Raw genomic sequence first — 14,307 nt, 5'->3', positions numbered from 1 at the left:
ACCTCAAACCTTGACTATTGGTAATGCCTTTTGATTGTCCTTGCCTCAAGACTCTCCTGATACTAGTATAGACTAATGTAGGGCAGTTGTCAAATTAGTCAAATTTATTCTCCCTAAAGCAAAGGACTTACTATTTCACACCCCCAACCTCAAACAATAAACCCCAGTGGATTCCAATCACCTCTAAAATCAAATATGAAATCTCATTTGGCATTCAAAGACCTTAACTTTCCTACCTTTACAGTTTTCTTATGCTTTACTTTCTTCCCTTCTTCCAGCTCCCCACTGTGTACTCTGCGATCCAGTTATATTAATTTCTTTAATGTTCCTCAAACAAAATTCTCTACTTCCAGATCCCTGGCATTCTCATTGGCTATTCCCCATTCTTGAGATTCTCTCATACCTTAATCTCTATTTCCTGGATCCTCTGGGCTTTCAACAAATTTTTGAAATCTTGCCTTTCCCTCTCCTGCTGCTCGAGGAGCCGGCCGCCACCATGAATGACACAGTAACCATCAGAACCAGGAAGTTCATGACAAACAGACTTCTTCAGCGAAAACAGATGGTTATAGATGTCCTTCATCCTGGCAAAGCCACAGTATCTAAGACTGAAATCTGAGAAAAACTGACCAAGATGTATAAGACAACTCCAGATGTCATTTTTGTCTTTGGATTCAGAACCCATTTTGGTGGTGGCAAAACAACAGGCTTTGGCATGATTTATGATTCCCTTGATTATGCAAAGAAAAATGAACCAAAGCACAGACTTGCAAGGCATGGTCTGTATGAGAAGAAAAAGACATCAAGAAAGCAGCGAAAGGAATGCAAGAACAGAATGAAGAAAGTGAGAGGCACTGCAAAGGCAAATGTTGGTGCTGGCAAAAAGTGAGCTGGAGATTTCATAACAGAAGGACTAAAAGACACTGTGGATGTTTATCTGTGAAGATAATTTGGATTTTTTCATCAGAGCATAAATAAACTGTTAAAATTCTTTAAAAAAATTTTGAAATCTTTTGTAATTCTCTTTAATGCTAGCTCCTTTTTTCTTTTGTTTATCTCCAGTTTATACTGAACATATCTTTTTTGTACATAGATGCTTATATATCATCTTCTCCATTATAAGGTAAACTCCCTGAGGGCAGCAAGTTGCTTTTCTTTATATTTCCAGTGCTAGCCTGTGCTCACTGACTTGATTATAAATTAAATAGTAAAAATCCAAGTCTTGTTATTTGGGAAGCTCAATGGTTCCCACTAAACCAGATCATTCATTTCTATTAGGAGAAAGGGCAATGCAATAGGATTAATCAATGTTTTTTGTACTCAGAAAACCTAGGTTCAAGACTTGACTTATTAGCTATGAGATCTTATTTGATCTCATTTGACATTTCTGAGGTTCAGATTCCCCATCTATAAAATGAGACTGTTATACTAGGATGCTATACCCATGGTCCCTTCTGGTTATAACATTCTGATTGTTGTGGTTTGACCACAACTATGTAATTATAATATTAGCTGACCTTTATGTGGTGATATATGGTTCACAAAACATTTTCCTCTGAATATTAGTCATCTCTGCTCTAATGTGTAAAAAACTAGAAGCATTCTTCTAACACCTTCAAAAGAAAATGGGAATCTAGTATAAGAGCCAGAAACTTTAAGTGATGAGATAGAAGTCTTATGCTAACTATTACAAGAATGTAGGGATAACTCCAGACCATACTTCTAAGAAAAGAGATGAAGCTAACCAACAGTTTAAATGATTTAAAGGTTGCAAAACATTTTCCATAATAATCTAGTTAGGTAGTTGAAGTGTTATTACCATTTGTAGATAATGAAATTATATCTTAGGAGACTTAGCAGAGAATGAACTAAAGTTCTTTCAGTCATAAAGTGCTCTTAACCATTACCTTAAATTATCATTCCTATCCTGAAAAATTAAATTACTTATATTCGGGGGGGGGAATAGATAAAGCAAAAAAAAATCTTGATCTAAGAACTTAAAAGGAAAAAAAGAAAAGAAACAAAATAAAATCAGAGAGCAAATATCAAAACAAATGAACAAATTGTGAAATATGAATATGATAGAATGTCACAAAGAAATTATGAAATGAATGGTTTCAAAGAATCATAGTATAAATTGAGCAGAGTGAAGTGGGAAGAACTAGAGGAACAATTTACTTAAAGACAACCACATCATAAGAAAAACAACTTCGAAAAATTTTAGAATTTTGGCCAACAGAAAAGATATACATTTTTGAACATGGTCATTGTATGAATGAATTTGTTTTGGTGAACTATGCTTATATCTCACAGAGCTTTTATGTTCTCTCTGTATTCTTAATGGAGAATAGTTTTGGGAGGGGAGGAATTTATCAATAGTAAAGTCAAAAAGAGAATTTTTGAAATATTTTTTTAAAATTTATAGAAGGAAGCTAGTAAAGAATCATAAACAAGCAGAGAAGTTTTGAAATTTATTTGTGCAATCTATTATATAATTTTTTTGGGGGGTTTGCAAGGCAAATGGGGTTAAGTAGCTTGCCCAAGGCCACACAGCTAGGTAATTATTAAGTGTCTGAGACTGGATTTGAACCCAGGTACTCCTGACTCCAGGGCCAGTGCTCTATCCACTGTGCCACCTAGCTGCCCCTATTATATAATTTTTTAAAAAAGCAATCAGTATGAAATGGAATTTGTGATTTTATATACAATCCTCCTTTGTGCTCTGTTTATATTAAAATGCTCATTTTTTAGTGCTTTAAGTTAAGAATAAAATATTTTAAACTGCATGTATAAGACAATTTAGCTTTACAAAATACTTTCAACAAACCAAAGAAGTTTGTGACACAAGTAGTTTTTAAAAATTTTACACTTTAGAATATTGATGTCCAGGAAGTTAAGATTTATCCATGTATACAAAACTAGTAAGTATTAGAGCTGGGATAGTTTTTAAGAAAATCATGTTGGGGGCAGCTAGGTAGCACAGTAGATAGAGCACTGACCCTGGAGTCAGGAGGACCTGAGTTCAAATTTGACCTCAAACACTGAATAATTGCCTAGCTGTGTGATCTTGGCCAAGTCACTCTTAACCCCATTGTAATTTTAAATAAACAATTTAATCTGCTTTCATTTTCCTCACTATTGGAATGAGGAGCATTGTTCTCTAGCAAACTCCAGAGACTTATTGTTAATGAGTGACCCCAAGGAGGGCTACATAAGGAAAACAGGGAATGAGTCTGTGGCCACATTCCCAAGTCCTTGGATTGGAATGTGTGACTGACGTTTTAAGTTCTTCCTTATGACTCCATCATTCTGTCCTTGGTTTTGGCAGCCTTTTGATAGAGTCTTTAGGGTTCAATTTATGCCACTTGGGGAAACAAAGAGGAGATCTTTTGTGACTTCAGCTCCATAGGAATGTGAGAGAAGACACCCTTAGGGGCAAGAGTCAACGTAGGAGAAAGGATTCCCTTCTATGAGACTTTCCATCAGAACACCTAGGGAAAGATTGATATGAATGTGCAAATGCCAGAGTTGCTGATTCTGGAGAAATTTCTGACTGGATTCCTTAGAGACAGAGAACTTGAGTAAAGTCAGAACATCAAGGGAACATGGAGGAAGGGATGACTATGGAGGATCTGACATTAATAACTGAGGAGAAATTTTTGTCTTTCCAAGACTTTTTTGTCCCCCCAAGAAAGCATAGAGGAAAAAGAAAAGAAAACAATGATCTCTTATATTTTGACAGATTGCTGTATTAAGGAGTAGATACTTTCCCCTAAGAATGACTTTAGCTTTGTTATTTACATTTTGGAATTATTAAATTTAAGGAAAAGGAGGAACAGTAAAAAAAAAGAAACATTCATGATAATGTCATTATATATTTAAATAGAATAGCAAGTTGTACATAATAGATTTGCAATTTCATTTGCAATCTTTTAAAAAAATTATAGTTATATAAATGTTTGTCTTGTTCCAAAAATTAAAAAATAAGTCACATACACACACACACACACACACACACACACACACACACACACACAATTCGAGGGTGAGGCTATGGAATTGACCTAGAAATATGGGGGGTCACTTGAATTTTTCTCAAGATAGCCCAGTCAGATATGTTAGGAGTATATTGGTAAATGGGTTAATTTGCAACTCTTTCTCTGAAAAAGAAATGCACATATGAAAACCTTTTAAGTTTAATCTCTAATAGTGGTTCTCTCACCATTTTCTACAAGTTTAAATAATCAACAAAGCAATAAAAGCATTTGACAATTTCAAAGCATAATTGCTTATAATGAAAATTTAACAATTAGATATTTGAGCTCTTGCAAAAAGGGAAATCTTTATTTTCCTTTAATATGCCTTCTCTAAACTGTAAATATTTTCATAATTAAGAATGTCTGTCCTGGGCAGCTAGGTGGCACAGTGGATAAAGCACCAGCCCTGGAATCAGGAGTACCTGAGTTCAAATCCGGCCTCAGACACCTAATAATTACCTAGCTGTGTGGCCTTGGGCAAGCCACTTAAGCCCATTGCCTTGCAAAAACCAAAAACCAAAAACCAAACAAACAAAAAAAAAAGAATGTCTGTCCTAAAGTTGAACTTCTTTCCAATTTCATTAGGATTTTCCCTATCATGAATATTCATTATGTCCAAAGTTTTTTGTCCGGTATGAATAATCTTATGTTTGTTAAGATTTCCCCTTTAACTGGAAGTTTTCTTAGTCATTACTGTTTAGAGGATTTTTTTTTTAGCACAAATCCTCTGATGCTTAATAAAGTGTCCTTTCTGCTTAGAAGTTTTCCCATTATTGTTATACAACAAAGGATTTTCTCCACTATGAAGTCTTTCATGTAAAGTAAAGGTTGGATTTTTGGCTAAAAGGTATGCCATTCAAAGAGTTTCATTCAAAGAGCTTTTCTCCAATAGGAATTAATCAATAGTTAAAGTGAGAATTGCTGTCCCTGTCATTATAGTCAAAGCAATTCATTCTAATATAAACTATCTCATGCTCATTGAAATTTACAATCTGGTTGAAAGTTTTTCCATCTCATTAAATTCAAAGGGTTTATTTTCCATATTTTAAGTTTGATTTTTAGTAAGACCCAAGTATTGCTAAGACTGAAAAGCAGCAAAAAGTTTGTTCCTAAAAGGACTTAAAACATTTAATTAGGTCTTAAAATCCATTAATATTCTTTCCAAGAATACCTTATATGTTCTTCCTGTGTGAATGCTATATTGTCAAAAAAAAAAAAGACAAAAATTTGCCCTCAATGCACTACACTTGCAGACAATTAAATCATCAGAAATTTTACTGTGAACAATTATCACTTATTTGGATCATTTAGAATATTACAATTTAGATTGATTTTCAAGCTTCGCATCATGTTTCTAAACTTATCCCAGAGTTGAGTCCCAGGGACCATCTTTTGCTAATATTTCTTTGGATGATATTCCAAAGAAAATACCTTTCTTTCAAAACGTGTTTCTGGTTTCAAATACAGTCCTCCTAATAATTCAATAGTAAGTTCATCTCTGATCATGGAAACTAGAAATCCAATATAGAAAAATTCCTGTAATTATCCTATTTTTAGTTTAATCATCTCTCTACTACCATATGCTATTTCTCTAGTAAACTCACTCAACTATTACTTAGCAAAATATATATTAAAATTTTCTTCTTGAAGAGAAATGATCTAAAATTATTTTCTTGCCTGATGTTGGGAGATATTCAAAATTCAGACTGTCAGACCTGTCAGAATTCAGACTATTTTGAATTTATATTATTTAAATATTTCAAAGGAAGTAATCTGAAAATTTAAAGAAGTTAGCTTTGAATGAGGGATTTCAAGGTTGAGAATATACCTTAAATTATTATCCGAAATGATCAAACATTTTCATAGCTAGATTATAATTAAGTTCAAAAACAAATGAATGAATGAATAAATAGATAAATAAATCAATAAATAAAGCGAACTCTGGAATCAACCTAAAGTCCAACAACAAACTGATATACTGTTATAATGGAATAATATGATTTTTATTAGGTTTTTCAAGTATACATAAAATGTAAATGAAATCTTGAAAGACCTACATAAAACAAAGGAGAAAAAAAGTAGAAACAGAAAAATGATATACATATTTAATATACACACATGTATGTAATGGCCAATTAAAAAAGTACTGATGAAGATTCTGTAAGTTACCAAAATTTTATCTTGTCATTATGCATTGTAATTTTTATATCCAATTGTAAGAAAGTTTGAGCTGGTGAAAAAATAAAATATATAGGAAAATAAAGCAAAATAAAGGGGATTAGACTAGATAACTGATGTGTAGAACTCTTTTTGGTTTGCAAAACACTTTATAAGTACTATTTCATTCTAGTCTTAAGAAAAGCAGACAGTGCTGTAGTTTAGATGTTATTTTTAACCCCGTCTGGAAATTGAAGCATAGAGAATTAAGTGACTGATTCATAATCAAAGAAATGGAATCACAGAATTTGAAATGTCTTGTGGACCATTGCTCAAAAAAATAAACTACTGGCCAGGGACAGAGTACACTTAAAAAGATTAGTCAAATATGATTGTTTGATGTCTTGCAAATACAACAAAGGGTTTTAAATTGAAAATGATGAGAGCCTTCCAACCAAGATGGAGGAGAGAAGACAGGCACAGTTCTAAAGTCTCCTGATCTTTTCCCTATCTATCACATGAAACAAACCTCTTAAAAGAAATATGACCTACAAAACTCAGAAAGAAAAGCCAGGAGAAAGAACATCTACCTCAGGATTTGTCTTCGGCAGTAGCATTGGTCAAATTTGGGCAGGTGAGTCTGGGCTCAGAGGGAGGATCAGTCCCGGATCAACCAGATTAGCAGATGAAGTGGAGCCTGGAGTCTGAGGGCCCGAGAGCCGGACCTGCTGGATCAATGGTGGGGCTGGACCACGGGGGCATGAGTCAGCTAGAGAGCAGAGATGCTGGTGTTGGTGCTGTCACTCTGGAGCTTGCAGACAGGGCTGGGGGGAGAGTTCCAGTGCAGGAGAGCTGTGGATACCATCCCTGGGCTCCTCTGGTATGAGGAACTCTGAGTCCCATTACAGCTCAGACCTCTTCCAGAACAAACAAATGCAAACTACTTTGGCCTCAGGCCCACATGTGTGAGCACAAGAACCAGCCCAGCTGAGGAATGACCTCAGGCCAGGGTAAAGCCCACCACTGATTGAAGGCAAAAGAATTCAATAGCTCCAACTCCTCCCTTCAAGTAAAAGGAGAAGGCCTCAATCAAGGTCACAGAGACTCCAGAGAAAGCAACCAGTTCCTCCTACTGGCCAGACAGAGAAACTACACTCAGTGAGTAAAGCCTTTAGTGATCCCAAGCCCCTGTGAACCAGCCCCTCCCCAACTCAAGGTCATAGTAAAATGAAGAAGGGTCAGCGGAAAGGTGGATCCATAGAAAAATTCTTGGAAGGGAAGGACCCTAACTCAGAAAGACCTAGAACCTCTGAGGAGAATACAATCTGGTCTTCAGCACAGAAAGACTTCCTTGAAGAAATAAGGAAGGAACTTAAAAATTTGGGAGAGACAATTAATACCTTGCAACAAGAAAACAAAACTATAGAAAGTACAATTGAACAAATACAAAAGGAGAATAAATCTCTCATATCATGAATTGGACAATTACAAAATGAGAATAATTCTCTCACATCATCAATTGGACAAATACAAAATGAGAATAATTCTGTCAGATCCTCAATTAGGCAAATGCAAAAAGAAAATAATTCTCTCAAAACTTCAATTTGTCAAATGGAAAGCTCTTTCAAAAGTAGAATTGACCAATTGGAAAAGGAGTTGCAAAAGGTTAATGAAGAAAACTCCTCCCCCCCAAAAAAAGAATGGAGTCTACAGAAACTAATGACTCCATGAAACAGCAAGAGTCAGTTAAACAAAATCAAAAGATAGAAAAAATAGAAGAAAATGTAAAATACCTCATCAACAAAAGCACTGACCTCGAGAATAGATCAAGGAGGGGCAACCTGAAAATTATAGGACTTCCTGAAAACATTGAAGAGAAAAAAAAAGCCTGGACTTAATATTACAGGATCTAGTGATGGAAAACTGCCCTGATATCATGGAATTGGAGGGCAAAGTAGTTATTGAAAGAATACATCTATCCCCACAAGAAAAAGATCCTAAAATGAAAACACCAAGGAATGTTGTGGCCAAATTCCAGAACTATCAGATAAAAGAGAAAATCCTGCAAGCAGCTAGAAAGAAACAATGTAAATATCAAGGAGCCACAGTAAGGATCACACAGGACCTGGATGCATCAACATTAAGGAATCAAAGGGCCTGGAACAAGATATTTCAAAGAGCAAGGGAGCTTGGAATGCAGCCAAGAATCTACTTTCCCGCAAAGCTGAGCCTTCTCTTCCAGGGAAAAAGATGGACGTTTAACAAAATGGAAGAATTCCAAAAATTTCTGATGAAAAGACAAAGCTAAACAGAAAATTTGGACATGAAACAGGAGGTTCAAGAGACAAATGAAAAGGTAAAAGAAAAAGGGGGGCTGGCAAAAGGAAAAAAAAGTGCTATCCAGTAAGTTGAAACTGGCTATATCCCAGCATGGGGAAAAAAAGATTCTCATAAATCTTGAGAACTGTAACTCTAACAGAGAGAATATACCTAGCCAGAAATGATGGACATTTATGACCTATCCATGAGACTGCTATCTAATGGGATATAACTGGCTTTAACCCCACTTGGGAGAAAGACTCTAATAACTCTCAGGAATTTTGACTCTATTTGATAGAATATACTGAACTAGAAGGGACAGACACTCAGAATTTTCTATGACTTAGATAGAATGATCTAAAAAAATACTACCTCCTTTAAAAATGGGGACAGGAAAGAGACAGTAAGAGGGAGGGGATTGAATGGGGTAAATCTCATTACACTAAGAGGTACAAAAAAACCTATTGGTAATAGAGGGGAAGAAGGGAGCAGAGGAGAAACACCTGAATCATCTTCTCATCAGACTTGGCTTAAAGTCAACCTACACATACTCAGTTAACTTATAAAACATCTAACCTTTTAAGTATTAAAAGGGGAAAAGGGGAGGGGGGATGGAGAAAGGGAAGGGGAGTGGGGGGGAAGGGGAATTAACAAAAGGAAGGGAAGGGAAAAGGGAAAAAGGGAAAGGGGAAAGAAAGGGGAGGGTGTGATGTAGGAGGGGAAACACACTGAATGGGGGTGGTATTCAGAAACAAAATACAGGGGAATATGGATAAAGTGGGGGAAAAAAAGAGAAAAATATAGAGGGAAGATAGCACAGAGGGCAATAAAGGATTAGTAATCACAACTTTGAAAAATAAAAAAAATGATGAGAGATAAAAACTGCCTATATCTACCAAACTAGACACCACAGAGAGCAGTTTTATTATAGGATAATAAGAAGATTTAAGATACGCAAAATTTCACTAGAAACAAAGGCTAAGAGTTTCCTGACCTAGCAACCCAGGGAACACCAAGTGCAACTTAGAAGATCAGCCAGGAAACCTCTGCCAGAGAGAGTGGGAGCCATTATGACCCTCAGCACAGCCCAGATCCCAGGAAACTGAAGCAGGCCCCAAGAGCTGCCCAGCAGGGAGCTGCCCATCAACTGCTCCCAGAGCGCTCAGACCATGGAAAGTAAAGGATTGAGGGGAGACTGTTGGGGTATCTCCTCCGACCCTGGGACAGGACTCTTGTGCTTTGTCCATATTCAGAACCTGGTTGCAGTCTGGGGGGGGGCCCTATTGCTAAAGAGCAGATAACTTCCTCCAGGGCAGAGGGTTGTGCTTATGGTCATCCATAGACCAAAGCACAGCCCAGGAGAAGAGTCAGAGCCTCACATAGGACCTCAAAGGAACTGAGGTCCTTGTGGGGTGTCCCAATGATACTCAAAAAATCAGGAAGCACCCCAAAATCAGGCACAGGCTGCAGAAATGAATAAACAGAAAAAAAGGAACCAGACCACAGACAATTACTTAGGTCCCATGGAGGACCAAAACAGACACCCAGAAGATGGCAAAGTACAAGCTTCTGCATCTAAATCTTCAAGAAACATAGAAGTTGGTCTCAGGTTATTTCAGAGCTCAAAAAAGATTTTGAAAATCAAGTAAGTGAGGTAGAAGAAAAATTGGGAAGAGAAATGAGGGACATGCAGAAAAAACATTAAAACCAAGTTAACAGCTTAGTCAAGGAGATCTAAAAAATTCTGAAGAAATTAACACACTATAAACTAGTTTAGGTCAAATGGAAAAACAGTTCAAAAAATTAATAAGGAGAAAAAAATACCTTAAAAAAGCCAAATTTGCCAGATAGAAAAGGAGATAAAAAAGCTCTCTGAAGCAAACAAATCTTTCAAATGTAGAATGGAACTAAAGGAAGATGATGACTTTGCAAGGAATCAAGACCCAATAAAGTAATATCAAAAGAATGAAAAACTAGAAGAAAATGTGAATTATCTCATTGAAAAAAAAACAATGGATCTGGAAAAAACAGATTCAGAGGAGATAATTTAAAAATTATTGGGCTACCTGAAAGTCAAGATCAGGAAAAGAATTTTTAAAGAATTTCTACAGGAAAATTGCCCTGATATCCTGGAAGCAGAGGGCAAAATAAAAATCGAGAGAATCCATTCATCTTCTACTGAAAGAAATCCAAAAAAAACCCAACCCCCAGGAATATCATAGACAAGTTCCCGAACTCCAAAGTCAAAGAGAAATTATTACAAGCAGTCAGAACAAAACAATTCAAATATCATGGAGCTACAGTCAGTATCACACAGGATTTAGCAGTATCCACAATAAGGGCTTGCAGGGCTTAGAATATAATATTCCAGGAGGCAAAAGAGCTTAGATTGCAATTAAGAGTCAACTACCCAGAAAAACCACACATTCTCTTCCAGGGGAAAAGATAGACTTTCAATGGAACAGAGAAATTTCAAATTTTCCTACTGAAACAGCCAGAGCTGAACAGAAAGTTTAATCTTCATATACAGGACTCAGGTGAAGCATAGAAAAGGAGGATGAGAAGGGTAAATTATGAGGGATTTAATGATGATGAACTGCATGTATTCCTGCATGGGAAGATGATACAAATAATACTCGTATAAACCTTTTTTTATTTTTTATAGCAGTTAGAAGGAGCTTTTATAGTCAAGACATAGGAGAGAGCTGAATTTGAAGGTATAATATATTGTAAAAATGGAGTCAATAGGCGAAAAGGAAATGTACTAGGAAAAGGAAAGGAGAGGTAGAATAGACTAAGATATTTCATGTAAGAATCAAGAAATAGTTTTTGCAATGGTATGGAAGGCGGGGTAAGGGGAAATGAGGGAGCCTTTATTCTTATTGGAAATGGCTCAGAAAGGAAATAATTATATATACAACAGGGAATAGAAATCTAGAAGAAAAAGGAGAGAAAGAGGATGGAAGAAAGGGGATGGGGAAGGGAGGGGGGAGGTAGGGGATAGAGGAGAGAGTAGATTGTGGCAGAGGATAGTCAAATATAACATATTTTCTTTTTTTACTTTTTTGCACAGTGGTGGGATTGGATGGCCTGTCTGGGACCATGGGGCTGGGTGGTTGCTGGGTCTCTGGGGTGGGATGTGGGCATGGGGCTGTCCACTGTGCCACTCAGCTGTCCCACAAAACACTTTTGAAGAGGGAAAGAATGAAAAGAGAGAGAAAATATAATAATTGATAGTAGGGAGAAATGGATGGAGGGAATTACAATAAGAAACATCAACTGTAGAAAAATATGGAAGTAACTTCTCTGTTAGACTTACGATAAAGAATGCGATCCACCTCAGAGACAGAACTGATGGTATTGGAACACAGACTGAAGCACAATTTTTTTTTTGTCTTTCTTTCACTTTATTCCTTGTGAGGTTTTTTATTTTTGTGGAGGGGGGGGGGTTATGCTTACTCTTACAACAAGACTATTTTTTTGTAATATATAAATAAATAAATGTAAATTAAAAATTTTAAAAAGTGACTTAAAAAAAAGACTGAGAAAGCAGTCAATAACAAAAACCGTGCCTTAAATCCCAATTCTCAATTACCCAAAGTTCAGGTAACACAAAAGATAAATTAAAAGTCCTAAGACCAGGAAAAAAATTAAACTCACTAGTTATTGATCATGGATGATATGCCAGTTCTTTGCTGGAGCTGACTGAGATCAATGAATAGGATATGATTATTAATTTTCAAAATTTGAAGTTACGTTTTTTTCTCAAACAGAAACAAGGAGGAAAATGTTTTTAATTATCTTGATTTGTAAGAATCATTTACTTAACTGAACTGACTTCACTAAGGATATTTGGCAGAAAAAATAGTGTCATTTAAGTGAACTTTCATAGAGGAAATTAATAATTTTGGGGATTTTTATAGATAACAATTGTACAATCAATATTCCAGTTCTGTGACTGTAAAAGAATGAACAATTAGCATTATTGTACTTTATAATGAGTGCTGAAGTGGAAAGATGTTTCAGTTTAATGACTATAATCTATACAAACATAAGAAATATTTTTAATAAAAGATCATGTTGGGGCAGCTAGATGGTGCAGTGGATAGAGTACTGGCCTTAGAGTCAGGAGCACCTGAGTTCAAATCCGGCCTCAGACACTTAATAATTACCTATCCATGTGGCCTTAGGCAAGCCACTTAACCCAATTGCCTTGAAAAAAAAAGATAATGTCAGATACAATAACAGCATAGCAATAAATTTATTAGGAAAAAGAAGTAGGGAATTATGCAACTCCATTTGCTGAATCATGATTGAATATATGAGTGTGGCAGAAAATCAACAAAAGTATTCTTTCAGAAAATTGATTATGTGGAATTTACAGTAGAGTATTGCATTTTTATTATTATTTGTGAATTGTGCACTATATTTCCTTTATGTAAATGAAATTTATAATAAACCTACATAAATGTCTAATTTTCAGAATGATTTGTTATATATTTACTGAATAAGATTCATTAGAAATGTGACTGTGAATGTATATACATTATTAAAAACAAAATGAAACAAATACACCAGGAAGGTGAGGAGGGGAGTAGACTTGGGATAATATTATACATTAAGAAAATATGCTTATGCAGAAAAATCCAGAAATTGGAGGAAGCAAATGTAGGGGAGAACATCTGAATGAAATTTAATAAAACAAAAATAAACAAAAAAATCGTTATAGAAACATACCACAAATGATTTGAACAGAAAGAGAAAATAATAGATGAGTTTGGGAAACATTATAGAGACATACATATGTGGGATGCCTATTCTACCAAGATATTTTTGAATGTTCTCTACTCTCTCTCTATCTCTCTCTCTTTCCCCCTCCCTCTCCCTCTCCCTCTCCCCTCTCCATCTCCTCCCTTCCCCTCCCCTCCCTCTCCCCCTCCCCCTCCCCTCATCCCTCTCTCTCTCCAAAAGAAAAGCAACTGAAAACATCGACTAAAATCTTTTAAAGAAATTCAGTCCATAAAAAGATTGGAATGTCTCAAAAATGAAATTCTGAAAACTCAAAGGGAAATAATTCTAAGACTTTGTTATAGGCACAGTGAGAGCTCAATGACAAGAATAGGATTTTAAAATTGATGGGCAAATAATGGAAGAAAGGGCAAATGATGGTAGATGAATATTAAGGTATGGCATGAGACTTGAAAGAATAGAGTGGGAAGTGCTAAAGCTTGGAATGTGCTGAATTTAGTTGGGGACAACAAAAATGAAGGTTCCTCTTCACTTTTTTTATTTTTATTTTTATTTTTTGCAAGGCAAGTGGGGTTAAGTGGCTTGCCCAAGGCCACACAGATAGGTAATTATTAAGTGTCTGAGACCATATTTGAACACAGATACTTCCGGACTCCAAGGCCGGTGCTTTATCCACTGCACCACCTAGCCACCCTCCTCTTCACTTTATTGGGGAGGGGAATAAAAGAATTAAAAAGATATTGGGTGCTGAAGGTGGATAAGATAATATCTAGTGATTAAGAGAAAACAGAGATGTTTTATACTCTGCCAAGTAAGCTTCACATTGGAAAGAATAGTTCAAAAATACTAATTGGGAGTTGTTGATATTTAGTATGATCAAGGAGATAGCAAGAGAACATCTATTTGCCTTTGGTGAATTCAGGTGAACTGGAACCCCTAACCTTATTTCTTCTGATACTGCCAGAAATATCAGATGTGATTATTGAGATCCAATCGGTGATATCTACAAGAACAGAGAGAAGAGGAAGAACAAACAGGAAAGTTA

The 14,307-nt window shown here is 35.8% G+C and overlaps 1 long non-coding RNA gene and 1 pseudogene across 1 annotated transcript in view; one reads left to right on the top strand and one right to left on the bottom strand.

The window, feature by feature from the left end:
- LOC141511035 (uncharacterized) overlaps positions 1-7,115 on the bottom strand; it is a 30,766-nt gene extending 23,651 nt beyond the window's left edge. Inside the window, exon 1 of the long non-coding RNA XR_012475248.1 lies at positions 6,785-7,115. This is a non-coding gene — a long non-coding RNA (uncharacterized LOC141511035). The remainder of the gene's footprint in view (positions 1-6,784) is intronic.
- On the top strand, positions 464-982 carry LOC141511034 (small ribosomal subunit protein eS24 pseudogene; annotated as a pseudogene).
- Positions 7,116-14,307: the final 7,192 nt, after the last annotated feature.

The sequence above is a fragment of the Macrotis lagotis genome, chromosome 2, assembly GCF_037893015.1.
Source record: "Macrotis lagotis isolate mMagLag1 chromosome 2, bilby.v1.9.chrom.fasta, whole genome shotgun sequence".
NCBI classification, from domain to species: domain Eukaryota; kingdom Metazoa; phylum Chordata; class Mammalia; order Peramelemorphia; family Peramelidae; genus Macrotis; species Macrotis lagotis.
Note: the sequence above shows the minus strand (reverse complement) of the source record. Positions and strands in the feature narration are given on the sequence as shown.